Source organism: Leuciscus leuciscus (assembly GCF_965113295.1).
Source record: "Leuciscus leuciscus genome assembly, chromosome: 16".
NCBI classification, from domain to species: domain Eukaryota; kingdom Metazoa; phylum Chordata; class Actinopteri; order Cypriniformes; family Leuciscidae; genus Leuciscus; species Leuciscus leuciscus.
Genome location: NC_138740.1, coordinates 5,451,471 through 5,466,085, shown reverse-complemented (window position 1 = coordinate 5,466,085; position 14,615 = coordinate 5,451,471). Strand labels below are relative to the sequence as shown.

At 40.0% G+C, this 14,615-nt stretch overlaps 1 protein-coding gene and 1 long non-coding RNA gene across 2 annotated transcripts in view; one reads left to right on the top strand and one right to left on the bottom strand.

The window, feature by feature from the left end:
* Positions 1–14,143, bottom strand: part of crebrf (creb3 regulatory factor) — a 32,442-nt gene extending 18,299 nt beyond the window's left edge. Inside the window, exon 1 of the mRNA XM_082141287.1 lies at positions 13,988–14,143. The gene's annotated coding sequence lies outside the window, so the exon portion shown is untranslated. The remainder of the gene's footprint in view (positions 1–13,987) is intronic.
* LOC309478044 lies at positions 1,449–4,350 on the top strand. The gene is made up of 2 exons (XR_014198782.1): positions 1,449–2,719; positions 2,987–4,350. It is a non-coding gene; the product is annotated as an uncharacterized lncRNA (long non-coding RNA).
* Positions 14,144–14,615: the final 472 nt, after the last annotated feature.

The following is a 14,615-nucleotide window of genomic DNA, read 5'->3' as shown; positions in this document are numbered from 1 at the left end:
GCCTACAACAACCACACCTGACGAGGAGTTCGAAATCACTGACAATTTGAAAAGGAACGTGTGGCGCTACTTTGGGTTACCAAAGAAACAGGGAAAAATCACAAGTAAGGATAAAGTCCATTTTTTTATAAAAAAAACAAAACAAAATTGAGGCCAGGGGAGAAGAGTTGGAAAGTTGGAGAGTTGAACTGAATTGTTGGTTGCGTCACTGGTGTTGCTCGCAGCAGAAGTTGAAAACTTTTCAACTTTTAAGCACCACGCAGGCGTCAGCCAATCAGATCACCTATGCAAATACTCTAGCGCAGACATTAGCCAATTGCGTTAGCCAATTGCGTTCATACAACGCCGGAAAAGTTATGTGATTGGCTGTTGTCGCTATGACGGTCGTGTCAGCACCAAGTTTCAGACACGCCATCCGTCGAGCGTTGATGCCGATGCCTCGTGTGAATGCAGCGTACAGGCACGCAAAATGGGAAACACTTTGGGAGTTTTGAGGTCGTCATCTAATTGGTTGAATTCTACAGGACTTCCGGGACGTGTGTGTCACGTTGTTTAACGGTCCAGCTGGAAACAAAGCTGTCGTGACACCAAGCCACATCTTGGAAGAAGGAAGCAATAGTGTTTACAACTGTCACAAAGAGCGCTTATCATGATCAACTAAATTCTAGATTTTCAAAAGTATGTGAAGTTCACAGCATACATAGACTCTTTAAGAGACGTCCAAAAACACCGGTCTGTTACTGTGGGAACCGCGGCTTTACATTTTCACACCCCTAAACACAACGCTGAACTGTGATTGGTTGCCTTTGCCTTACATGTTACATGCCATTCAGATGGCCTCTTGCGTGGTCCTTGGCCAATGAAAGCTGCTAATGAGTTAACACTGTCTACCGTCAGTTTGAAGGTCTGGCTACAAAAGACTATGACGAAATTCCAATCGGAAATGAGCATCCCTATGCCCCATCCACTCCGAAGGGCAGAACATGACCATAAATTATTAAATTGCTTCCTTGAAGTGACTCACTGCATGTTCCCTTCACTAACAGACCTGTGAGGGCCCTTCATGAAGGGATTCAGGTGTTCACTTTCGCTTGGAACGGTCCTAGAAATGGCGTCTCCTTCCTGAAGTGCCTTTCAAAGTGCAAAAACTTCTCAAACGGAAAGCTGCCTCCTGTCGAGGTTGTGTCCTTCGTAGTCCAGTAGCCTCGAGTCCTCCTAGTTATGGTGCCATTTGTTTTTTTCATATGCTAACAGTTACCAACAAGAACAAATTCTTAAAGATAACTTATTTAACAAGTTAAATTATTGGTATCCCTTCTCCTAATTCATCGGATAGTGTCTCTAGTCTCTACTTTCACGTTACGAAAGGCACAACAAATCTTGAATGACCCAGACCACCCACTCTAAAAATATGTTATCCCCCTGCCTTCTGGCCGTAGGTATAGGTTACCGATGTGTAGAAAGGCCGGGTATAGTAAGAGTTTTGTTCCCGTATCTATACGAGCTCTAAATACAGAGGAAATCGGCCATTGATACGTCACTTAGCTCTCTTTATTGTTGTTGTTGTTTTGTTTTTTGTTTGTTTTTTATGATGTCCGTGAATATTTTTGATTGTATTATGATATGTCGATAATTTAACATTATGTGTGTTTGTGTATCTATCTATCTCCTCAGCATTAAACACTTAAATGAGACGGCCTAGTAAGTGCGCATGGCTGCGTCACACATTCATCATGGCATTTAGTATTTCATACTAAAAAATGAAATACTTTGAATTAAAAAATCTTTATATTAACTGGCTTTCTATTAATTGAACGGCAGTAAATGACAGCCGTCTGAGGTCTTCCAGTGGCTTACATTATTAGCAATTTAGTTATTAATTTAATCCAAAACAAAAGATAACATGTTTTAAACATCATGTTGTCTTGTATTTCATAATGAACTCAGACAAGCTCAAGGCCAACTCGTTTTCCGTTAGTTCTTTTTCGTGAACTGGAATGTGTGCAAAGTATTGTGGGTGATATAAGGAAGTGAGGAATAGACTTATTGTATCATTAAAATGAGCTGAATGAATGAAGGACACGAAACAAAGGCTGCATTCAAAGGCTAACTCAAACTGAGACGGCCTTCAGCGACGCTTGACGTAGCAGCCTTACTGGGCTAAGCTGCTAGCTCGCTAACTGACAAAACAAAGAACAGGAAACATTTGGCTTTTCAGCTTCGGTAATATATGTGACACTTAAAAAAAACGTTAGTTAGTATATTTTCATGATTACAAATTAATACTAATAATCGGACATCGCACCGAATCAGCCCACCAATAACATCAGGGCATCCACTGGTAAGAATGTAGACATACTAACTACGAGTAAAGAGACCTGGCAACTTCCAGAGACAAAACTTCTGTCGGTGTGAATGGGGTACAAGTACACACTCTTTAAAACACTCTTAAAAACAAAAGGTTCTTTAGATAATTAAAATGTTCAGTAACACTTTACTTAAAGCATTATAAAGGTATTCGTAATGCATGTTATAATGCATTATATATTTTCAGAAATAACTGTAACCAAAGTTAAAATGCATTATAATATTTGCAGATTCCTTGTTACATCTGTTACACATATTCATGAGACCATACTGTGAATTATAAAAAGCATAGACCTAATTAATGCATTAAAAATATTTTTTATAATGCATTATATAGAAGAGACTGTAGATGGTTCGTACTCTGAAAAAATAGACAAAGTCTTTAACAAAAAGAATCAATTATTTTTTTGGCTGAAACGTCTGCCCTTGCTCTATTAAAATAATTGATTCTTTTTGTTAAAGACTTTGTCTATTTTTTCAGAGTGTGAACCATCTACTACAGTCTCTTCAATATTTCATTGGTTTTCACGCACCTGGACTTATAACTAGCCTTCATCTGAGCGCAACAATATTTCCTTGTCTTCATAATGCATTATATATATAAAGGCTTTAAGTAAAGTGTTACCAAATGTTCTTCACACTTAGAAAAAAAAGATAGTTATTTTAAAGGGGTCATGAACTGGCTTTTTTAATTTTTTTATATTGTTTTCTGAGGTCAACTTATGACGTTCGCTTGGTTTTTACATTTAAAAACATCACAATTAATAAGTAATAGGCTATTTTCTCCCCTGGTTTTGAGCCTAGCTCCTGAAACGCTCGGTTTTTATGGGCATGCCGTATTGAAGACTTGGAAGTAAACGCCCACTGCTATGATTGGATAATAGTTTTGTATATTATAATGCGTTTCATGTAATACGCGAATCGGTGGGCGGAGCTTAACAGGCAGTGTTTAAGTAGGCGTTGATCTTCTTCTTCTGAGGAGGAGGAGGGGTTTGATACCCTTTGACGTCATAGATTCCCTCTTTGAAAAAGCTGTCGTTCGCTGTGCCTGGTGTCGATAAAAGCTTTTATTGGACTAACAAGGAAGTTTTCAGTTCTGAAACTTACAGGATATTCTTATAGTATGATGACCGCTTATTATATGTCAAAAGCTCAAGAAAAATTTGATTTCTCAGTTCATCACCCCAGTGAACTGTTCACTGAAAGGTTGTTTAGGGGAACCAAAATGGTTCTTCTATGGCATCACTGCCAAAAAAAAACGTAATTTTTAAGAGTGAGTGAGCGATAATAATAGAGGTTTGCATTGAGCTCTACCACAACAACCATTGTTCAAAACTAGGGCTGGGCTATTGATGGACATTATGGGGAAATTTAGTCAAGAGTGATGAAACACCTGCCTTAGAAACCTGAAATGAGGACGAGACACGGGCTCTCTGTATGAGCAATCCTGCCGTAATATGTTATCCACCTGTTGTGATATATCTCATAAAATCTCTGCAAGATCACGGGAAGGAAGGCAATGCGGAGGAACGTCTACCCAGCAGACTTACATCAAAAGTACAGTCTCACTGAAGAAATCAGCCTTCATGTTATTTATCAAAACGAGGCTAGCTTTACCAAAGACTAATAGCAACACGTTGGATGATGTGAAAATATAGAAGGACGGATGAAAAGACAGCAGCTGAAACTGATTATCTTGTGTAGTAAACAAGCATTGTTCTCATGAATACACACGTCCCTGAGCGGCTGTAATGAAAGGTCTATCTATGGGAAAGGAAATATGATCTGGGAGTGACAGAGTATAGACCAGAGGAAACATGATTTCGGCTTTAGAAATTATGGTGTTGGATTGAATACTCTTGCTGAAAAGCGTCCTTTCAAAATGTTACTTGGAGTTTTAAATTATGGTTCACAATTTTTTTATGTTTTGAAAGAAGTCTGTTATGCTCACCAAGCATTTCTGTTTGTCTGTTTTGTTTTTTTTTTGAGGGGAAAAAAAAAATACAGTAAAAATAGAAATATATTTCTATTTAAATACATTGTAAAATATCACATGATCCTTCAGAAATGATTCTAATATGCTGATTTGCTGCTCAAGAAACTTTTCTAATTATTATCAATGATGAAAACATGATACATGTGACCGTGATACATTTTTTCACCATTATTTGATGAATTAAAATGTATTTGAAATTCAAATCAAAATCTAATAAAATGTAACAAATCTTTACTTTCACTTTTAATCAATTTAATACCTCCTTACTGAATAAAAATATTATACTGCTATCCAAAAAAAATCTTACTGTCCCAAAATGTTTTATAGGTGGTGAATTAGCAGCAATATTTGAAATTAGTTGGACAGGCTCACAAAACTGGTCTGATGATTCAGACTGAATACAAACACGTCTAACAGGTAATGACCCTGGTTAAGGATTATAATGAGCTGAGAACTACACAGGGATCTGATTCAAAGCACATTTGTACTAGTGAAGTGAACAAAAGGTGAAAAGAAAGTTACTTTCATTCCCATTAAAGCTCCTTTAAATGTCTCAGACCAAATTCAATAATTAATTTCCTCTAATTTCCAATTACAGCACTTATGGTACATTTACACGACAACAAGGTACTTAAAAACTGTAAGGTTTTTCCTTTGCATTATTCGCGTACAGATGACAACCCATTCACATGGATCCACGAAAACGCTGTATTCTGCTGCCAGGCCAGTAGTTGGCGATGTCACTTTGTAAAGAAACCCTATGCCACCTATAGACTGAACTCGTGATATACATGTGCGGGACGTCAACGTTCTCACAAATTCGCGTTTTTTTTGTACTTTACACGGAAACGATAACGGTATCCTTTTCAAAAACGTGCCCTTTGAAACCCATTTTCCAAAGTTCGCGTTTTCAGGCCCACAAAATGCCACTGTTGTGTAAATTAATGGCTAAAATGCATAAAAACGAATGAATGTTTGACTACACAGCCTAAAGAGCCTTCCCTGATTGTGCTAATCTCATTTCTGTCTATTCATTAAAAGTCTAGGTAATCAACATTTTCAAGCTTGAAGACATCATAAAACTAATCCACATGAAGCGAGTGGTTTAATCCAAGTCTTCAGAAAAGACACAATCACTTTATATGATGAACAGATTTTATTTATTTTATTCACATATAAACATTGATTTACGCAGCACATACATAGTGCACATATTGTCAGAAGCTCAAACGTTTGTGCACCCACAAAAATTGCATTCAAAAATGTACTTTTATCATTAGGCAAATTTCAGCGAAATCAATATTTTTTGTCGCATTAACACTGAATCATTTTAATAATTGTTTTTCTTTTATTATTTTAATCAGCTGGAAGCCATACAAAGAAATAGCTCTCTGTAAGTCACTGAATGCTGTTACCAGAAATGCAGTAATGAACTGTTAAAAAAATAAACTTGCAGTCCTATCATGTGAAATGAAATAGTATGAAATTTATTAAACAATGTATAAAACGACTAAAGAATGAAACTTTGAAAGTAATCGATATTAAAAAAATAATCTACTTTATCTGCAATATTCAAACCTGTATTTGCCTGTATAAAGGTCTAGGTAGGCGATATACCGGTAGAGATTTTGGCCTATCGTCACATGACGTTTGCTGTGCTACGCAGTCTCGAAGGCTTATCGCTTGAGTCAGAAAGAGCTTTATTGCCAAGTATGCTTTCACATACAAGGAATTTGTCTTGGTGGCAGAAGCTTCTAGTGCACAAACAGAATGACAGTGACAACACAGATAATAAAATTTAATAAGTAATTAAAAATACATAAAAAATAAATAAAAAAAACACAATGTGAATGGCTGTTCTGGTGCTCAGTGGCGCCGACCAGACGGCAACAGTTCAAAGAGAAAGTGGCCTGGATGTGAATGATCCAGAATGTTCCAGAATGATTTTGCCAACCCTTTTACTCACTCTAGGGGTGTTCCTCCTGAAGTCCACAATCATCTCCACTGTTTTGAGCGTGTTCAGCTCCAGGTCATGACCGCACCAGATAACCAGTTCTTTAATCTCCTTTCTGTGAGCAGACTCGTCACCGTCCCGGATGAGGCCAATGACTGTCGTCCGCAAACTTCAGGAGCTTGACAGAGTCAGTGCTTGACAGTGCAGTCATTGGTGTACATGAAGAAGAGCAGTGGGGAGTGAACACAACCCTGAGGGGTGAATTGTCCCAGTCTCGCTAGCTGCTGCCTGTCTGTAAGGAAGTTGATGCTCCACTGACAGATGGGGTGGGTACTGGGAACTGGGTAAGTTTAGTCAGGAGGATATCCGGGATGATAGTGTTGAAAGCCGAGCTGTAGCCCACAAACAGGATCCTCCCATAAGTCCCAGATCTGGAGATATGTTGCAGGATGTAGTGCAGTCCCATGTTGACATCCAAGCAAAACTGCAGGGGGTCCAGTGATGTCCTTCGGGTCTGTCATGACGACAGACGTTAAAGCAACATGTCTGTAGTCATTTAGTCCTGTGACTTTGGGTTTCTTTGGGATGGGGAAGAAAGTGGAGCATTTGAAGCAGGAACGTCCTTCGCATAGCATCAATGATACTGGGCCAGATGGTCAGCGCAGGGTTTTAGACAGGCTGGTGAAACGGCATCTGGGCCTGGTGCATTCCTGGTCTACTGTTTCGGGAAGACCTGGCACATATCCTCTACACAGATTGTTGGGAGAAGGGGTTGCTGAAGGTGTTAATGAATGCATGGAGAGGAGGCTAGAACGGATGTGGGACGTGAGACCGGATTAACTCATTCAGGTCATCGGCCAGTTGTTGATTCGACACAGTGGTGGTCTTGTAATTGGTGATGTCTTTCAGGACTTTCCACACTGCAGATGCAAAACTGTGTAGAGTAGTTTTAGCGTAGTTCCACTTAGCCACTCTGACCTCCTTTGTCAGTGTCTGATTACACAAGACTCTGTCCCCACCTTTGTAGGGGCTTCTTCTTTGGCCTGACTAAGCTGTCTGAGTTTTGCTGTGAACCATGGTTTGTCATTGTTGTGTTAATTAAGTCCTGGTAGGAATGCACATATCCACACAAAAACTGATATGATGTAACAGTTTCAGTGAGCTTGTCCAGATCGGTGGCAGCAGCTTCAAAAACACTCAATCTGTGCACTCGAAACAGGCTTGTAATGCCCGATCTGTTTCATTGGTCCATGTCTTTACAGTCTTTACTACAATTTTAGATGATTAAGATGAAGTTTTTGCCTGTAGGTAGGTATAAGATGAACCAGACAGTGATCAGAGAGTCCCAAAGCTGCATGCGGGACAGAGTGATATGCATCCTTTATTGTGGTGAAGCAGTGGTCCAGTATATTACTGTCTCTAGTGGGATATGTAACATGCTGTCTGTATTTTGGCAAATCACGGGAGTGATTTGCATTACTAAAGTCCCAGAGAATAATTAAAACAGAGTCCGGGTTTTGTTGCTCCGTGTCTATGATCTGATCAGCCAGCTGTTGCAGCGCTGCGTTCACACACGCTCGCGGAGGAATGTAAACACTGGCGAGAATGAACAAGGAAAACTCCCACGGTGAGTGGAAAGGCTTACACAGTTGATGAAGAGTACTTCTAGATCGGGACAGCACATCTTCTTCAATGCTTTTACATCTGTACACTACCTTTCATTGATGTAGAAACATGTCCCACCGCCTCATGATTTCTCTGCGGATTCTGCATTGCGGTGTGCTATGAACAGCTGGAAGCCCGGCAGATTTAACACGCTGTCCAGGATGGCTACATTCAGGCAGGTTTCCGTGAAACACAGAGCGTCAGAGTTTTAAAAAGTCCTTATTTGTTCAGGACAGGAGAAGAAGTTTGTCCGTTTGTTGCGGAGGTTTGCCAGATGGATGCTAGGCAACGCCGCAGAGCTGCACTAGCTCGCTGGTGTTCTGACGAATAATGCTACCTTATCAGATTGTGCTACCAACTATCTTTTGCACTGTTTTAAGGGTAGGGTTGATATGGATGTTAATAAATCCTCAAACCACATGAAAATGATGCTGGTAGCATTTTTCGCTGTTGAATTGTGCTACCCACTGTTTTAATGGGAGGTAGCAAAATCTTAGCGGGTAGCACAAATCGTGGCGTGCAGGTGACGCTCATTAGCACCTGAGCCACCGGCCTTGCTCTGTTCCCACGGCTCTCAGCCCCGCACTGCACCTGGGGGTAAGGACAGATGAGGTGAAAAAAAAAAGGAGATGGAAGGATGAGGAGAGACAGAGATGAGTGAGGATAGAGAGGGATAAAAAATTCTTGGTCCGGTTCCCAAAATGCAATGCCGCTCGGTCCCCAACCAGCCGAGAGAATTTCTTCGCACTGGATGTCCCAGGTGGACGGCCTTATTCCCGCCCTTCCCCTGATGGCCGGCGATGGCTCCTCCTCGTGGGAGTCCAGTTCACGAGGCACCTTCTCCTCCAACATGCTGGCGGCTGGATGCAGACCCAGATGTCGGCAAACGGTGACGTCTCCTCCGACCCAACGGCAGCCACCCCTCCATGCTTTGGTGGACAGATGCGAGTATCTCAGTCCCCTCACCGATCCCTCCAGCTCCACCGCCTCAAGCATCCTTGGCGGCAGATTCTGCTCAATCCAACTCAACGGCACCCCGACTTCCCCACAGCGGCGAGGGCTCTATGACAGCGCTTCCTTCCTTCCTCCCAGGTTTCGGTACCAATGTAACAATGTACATAGTTCAGGGAAGAAGGAGGAGAGAACCGGCAAACATTTAACATAAAACTTTAATCCAAAAATAAACAAACAATAAAACTAAAGTAAAGCGGCAGACCCTCAGGGACAACTGCCGCACAAACATAAACAAAATACAAAGTAAAGTCCAGGCCTGGTCCTCTCATATCTTGCACTGTCGTCACTCCTCCTTTTATCCTCCCAGAGCTCCTCCGTAAGACTCGAGACGGTGTGGCGCGCAGGTGACGCTAATTAGCACTCGCTCCGTTCTCGTGGCTCTCGGCCCCGCCCTGCTGGCCACAGTCGAATAATGAAAACCGGTGAAAGATTGTGTGGTGTGTCCTGCCGAATGTTCAGCAGTTCATCCCTGGTGAAACTGAGAGGAATAACTAAAGACAGGACAAACTAACAAAAACAGTAAAACAACTGTGGAGCTACACACCGAGAAGGCTTGATGCATGAGATTTTTTAAGTATTGCGATTTTAAAACCATTTTAAACTATTGAAGCGCAGCAAGCAGCGCAAGACAACTCATTTTGCCATATGCGCACACTGTCCGAGACTGTGTCTCAGTGCTGTCTGAGAGATATGTGCACCTGACGTCTCACATTGAAGCACTGCACCGGAGCTTGATTCGTTTTGCCACAACCACGTGATCTGTGACATCCAAAGCTTCGTTTTCACACACAACCATGTGACTGCTTCGTATTCGGATTCAGAAATAGAGCGAACACCTTGCGCAGCTCGAGTGCCATTCGCTTCTTTGATAAGAATAAATCATAATACGAATATTTACATGTGTAGTTTCGTGCATTTTCAATTTCAGTATTAATCCCCAGCTCACAAGTACTTCAACTGACCATTCCACAAAAATCTTCATTTATTTTGATCATATATTCCTACATGAGCCTCGTCTATGAAATCATGTTTATGACTTTGGCAAAAGTTTGTGTGAATAAGGCTGCTTGATCGAAGCAGAAACTGCTACAGTACAACACTAAAGTAGCCTACACAATTAGTTAATTTATTGATTTGTAAATGTATTATTTTCCATACATTGATACATTACGCAAGTAAAGACCCCTGAAAGACTATTATTTTATAGATTCAATATTTGTATTGCCTTATATGGTTTTCACAACACAAACTGAATTATCATTTGAAACTATGGCTGCGTTTACACTTGGCATTAACATGCGACCTGTATCCGGATGTTGTCCACATACACATTGAAAAGACAAGTGTAAACGCGCTTCTGATGGGAATGTTCTCCGATCAGCGTGTCCAGGTTCGGAGGTAGTCGAGGATGCATTGGGATCGGATCTCAGTGTAATGTGAACGCAATCCAGCCATCGTGTCTGCATTCACAAGTGTGGTTGTGCGAAACCTGTGTGGTTTTGCGATACAGTCGAGTGTGAAGTACATCACAAATATACTGGAATGTTTGCTTTTGCACCCTAAAGTTGCAGAACCATTCATTTTCTGTAAAGAACGCACATTTTTCCCACCACAGCTGGCAACGTTCTCGGACCCAGTTTCTCTACCGTTTCCATTACGGCATCAATCCACATTATTAGCACTTCCAACCTCTTCATCCTCCTCATTTTGCGAGTTTTGTAAAATGTCTCCCGACTGAAAACTGTTTTTAAAAGAAAACCCACCACTTCAGGTCGACTTTGCACTGGAGCCATCCTTTTTTTTTTGCGAAATCCGATCTGTTATCCAGATACAGAAGCCACTTGATGTGGACAGGTGTAAACGCACCGTGTCCTGATTGGCTTACGATCCGATCTGCTTTATCGGATCACGGTGATCGCATGTTAATGCCACGTGTAAATGCAGCCTATGAAGAATGGTTGGGTCGTCTGGGACGCAAAAGGCAGATTCTCCACCTTTTGACCACAAGATGTCGCTAGTGTGCACCATGTTGAAAAGCTTTGAGTAATGAACCATTTTATGATACAGTTGAGGGTAAAGCCTCAGTGCTTCACAAAGCTTCTTTTCAGCATCACTATTAAAGTGACAGCAGCCTAATATACCTGCTGCTGTCTGTGTTATTAATGTTAGTCAAACAACAACAAAAGAGAAAATCTCGTACTGCTCTTGACTGAATCACTTTTGTGATTTTATCAAATGTATTACACTGTGAAGGCAATGCAGTGTTTTTAATACATTTGATTACTAATTTATGAAATATTAATTTCTAGTGCTTGAAGTTGTAGGTGTATTTCATTTGAGTCTTTGTTCTTTCCCCTCCTATATTCTTGTAATGAGTTTCCTCTTTCTTTTTCACACTTTACTTATCTTCAGTAAGCTTGTTAGTGTTTTTTTTAGGCTGGTATTCGTTTTTTTGTGACAAGAATTATGAAACTTCAAATGGTATTCAACATCATAAAAACCTTATTTAAAGCACAAATAACCTAGGCAATATTGTGATACCATTATAGTGTAATAAATTGCTCATATTGTGATATCAGATTTTGGTCACATCATCACACACCCCGAATGTCCATAAACTAAAACACTTTGTGTCACACTAGTTTTGTGCAGTTTGCACTTGCAGGTCGTCACTTTGTTGTGCACAATCTGAAGAATCTTATGCGTAGGCGTGCTGTGATCAAACGGGTGGCCTTTGCGCTAAATCTACAGAGTACAGACACACTGTGGCTAATACTTCAGGAAGTATGACTGTAGACAGTCTTGCTTAGGCTGATGTTTAGACATGTCTTATTAGCTCCGATGTCTGTTTGCACCTGAAAATGACAGTCTGAGCTAATTACAAACAAGCTTGCATTTTGCAGTCTTCAAATGCACAGACTATTCTGCAAATGTCAGAGGTCTCTGCCCGCCGAGACAGCAACAGCACACACCTTACACACAGGCACATGCACTCAAGGACAACTGAAGCTCTCTGAACATTTAGTTAGGTTGTGGATTATTGCTTTAAACTACTGACTGACTGTATAATTATAAAAATAGGCTATATATATATATAATTTTCTCCATCACGTCATACTAAACGTATAAAATTTCATATGAAATACAAAAGGAGAATTTTTGAATAATCAACATTAGTGAAGCACCTACATTATTGTTTTACAGTAACACTGAAATTGAACATAATGATTGTTTGATAATTAATTAAATAACTACTGTATGCCTGCGGGACACTTGGGATACGGGACCAATTGCATGGGATTGTTTTATATTTGAAACCTTTTTTTTTTTTTTTTTTAAGACTGAAGAAGGTCAGAAAAGGTGAGTAAAAAATAAATGAGTTAAACTTTTGAAGTGAACTAATCTTTTGATTTTACAACAGGCATTTGAGAAATTCAAACCTTAGGTTGGGTAAAGCACATAATCGTTTACTTATTCAAACCAGGATGAGAACACTCTTTAGAGGAAATACAAGCTGATTATTTGACGTTTAGCACTTTAATATTTCATGGCAAAGAAAAGTCAAATCCAGCTATAAAACATGTTCATCTACTATCAGTGCAGGCCTCTGGGTGAAGTCCCAATCAAACCCTTTTGCCATGACATTGCACTCAGAATTCAGACTTTTTAGTCTGCTCATTAGGCTACACGTGGTTTCTTAATAAAACCCTCAATATATAGCACGCAGATGTAATGCTATCCCTCTTAAAGGTGACCACCCCTGCAATGTTTACATGAAGACACAATGACCTACTAAACATCTCTTGACTGCTCACATGTCTACCCTTCTGAGACCTCACAGATTAAACACATCCACAAAAACTGCATTAAACCAAAGGAATGTTGCTTTAACGATTAGCGTTGTGGGCGAGATCCTACTTTACTCTGACCTACTAACACTTCACAACAACACCCTGAACTCAACATGGCACCCTTCAAAAACAAATAGCGACAACCTAACCCGCTGCGATACTGCGCCAACACCCACGCAATGGCGCTTTCTGATTGGCTGCGAGCACACTCACAACCCGCCTCCGCATATTAATGATTGCACCAATTCGCAGTCAATCAAGACCCGCCCCACTAAGCTCGGTTGACTCGACGAGCAACAAACAATATCGCAGGCCTCCACACGTTACGTAAACAGATGGAATGCAAAACATTATTTCCGCAAACTTTTAGTTTGCAGACAAACGCTCAATTTTGAATCATTTACAAGACAGCAGGCAAATGAACTTGAGACTAAAAGACTCGTTCAAACTGACCAGAAATTGCATTTTAATGCGTTTTTTTTTTTTTTTTTGAGCACGATCAAAAAACATTAAAATCAGTTGGGATGGGTGTCCATGTCCCAAAGACATTAGATAACGCGAAAACTATCGTGTTTTGTCATTTCACTTTGCATCGTGCATGATGGGGGCGTGTACCCTTGCAGACTTAGTAAGACACCGTAAAAAGAATCTATGAATACCAAAAAAATTACAAAATCACTGATTTCCCAGCTCTAAGAAGCTTTATTTAATGCATCTAATTTATATTATTAGCTTATTAGTCGAAATCTGGACTGGGTTTGTACACTAAAAGAAAACTCTGGGGTCCTGCAATGTTCTAGAAGTTCTTGTGTAACTGAAAGCAAACCAACACCTCCTGTCCTTACTCAGCACCAATGACTGGCCAGCTAAGCAAACACGGGAAAAATATTGATCTGAAAGGACAAACGGGCACCTCAAGCTGCGAAACACGATAAAATATCGCTCTGAATCCAGTGAGATAAACAGAGAGAACGGGTTAGAGGAACTAGCGCTGCTACAACACTATGGCCTCCGCGTCCCTCCCCTCTGCTAGCATAACTTAGCCAGAGAGCTAACTACAAGACACACTGTTTTTATCATTATTAAACAACTATCCTTGCACACTTCACTGCGTTGGCATAGTTAAAAAAGATGACTCACCTTTAAGCAACCCATTTATTAGAAAAAATGGTTGTAACTCCAAATTTTAATCGTCTCTAGAAAAACTTAATGTCATTTCTTCTCAATCCACGCCGTCTTCCTCTCTCTGGTTTGTTTTGTTTATCTTCTTCCTGACGGGTTCCTGGAAAGCGCGTGACTGCCTTGTCACGTGGTTCTGCACCGACCAATCAAGGCGAGCGCTCGTTCCTGTCCCAAAACAAGTTATTTAAATACTTTAGCCTGAAAAATGGGGTTTCATACAATTATATTATATTAATTATATTATATTATATTATATTATATTATATTATATTATATTATATTATATTATATTATATCATGTCATGTCATGTTATGTCATGTTATGTTATGTTAATATGTTATGTTATGTTATAACCCCAAAAAGGGCAAGACCATAAAGAGACATCAGAAAATTAATTTATTGCTATTTTCCATCTTATTAGGACACAAATTATACAATTTCATGATTTTCTTTTCTTTTTTATATTAATGTTTGTATCACTCCTTTGGGGGTATAAATTCACTGAAAACATGATTTTTTGAAATTGAAATTACATTGAAAACACTGAAAGCAACATTTGTAAAACATTTATTTTCTCATAACTTA